We start from the raw sequence: 644 nt of genomic DNA, 5'->3' as shown, positions 1-644 counted from the left end.
TGGCTTTGGAAATTTTGCACTTCGGAACTGAATTCTTCCAAAGTATTGTCAACTCAAAAAACAGACAACAACACAGGAGCTTACTATGAAACATCAATGCAGCCCTAGAACAAACATCTATATTTTCTTTCTTTTACCTTCAAAAACAAATCAGTCTACAACTACGTACCATGGCTCAGGACAGAAAGAAACAGAGCAGAAGAAGCCATGTCTTGTACAAAATCAAAAGTACATAAATAATACTAACTAACTGATCAGAACTCTGAAATCTAGTCCTGGACCTCCTTTCCCGCTTTCCTAGAACCCGAAAACATCCGAAAACAAGGGTGAGCTTCAACGCTCAGTAAAGCGACAAACCTCCAATCAAAAACTTCCAGAATCCACATCAAACAACATCAGACAGAAAATCCGTACAGAAATATCAAAACAGAATCGTATAATCAAATCAGAACAGAATAGGAAATATCGAAAATCAGTAGGAGTCATACAGATCAAATCAACAGAATCAAAAATGATACAGAAATCAGATATCGGAACAGAAACAAGAATCGTGCCAGAATCGTATCAAAAATCATATCATACGATCAGAACAAATTATATCGTACATAAATTCAGAAATCATATTTGCTTTTACAGAACATATA

Source organism: Dendrobium catenatum, unplaced genomic scaffold (genome assembly GCF_001605985.2).
Source record: "Dendrobium catenatum unplaced genomic scaffold, ASM160598v2 fragScaff_scaffold_1584, whole genome shotgun sequence".
NCBI classification, from domain to species: Eukaryota; Viridiplantae; Streptophyta; class Magnoliopsida; order Asparagales; family Orchidaceae; genus Dendrobium; species Dendrobium catenatum.
This window is presented reverse-complemented; position numbering follows the sequence as displayed.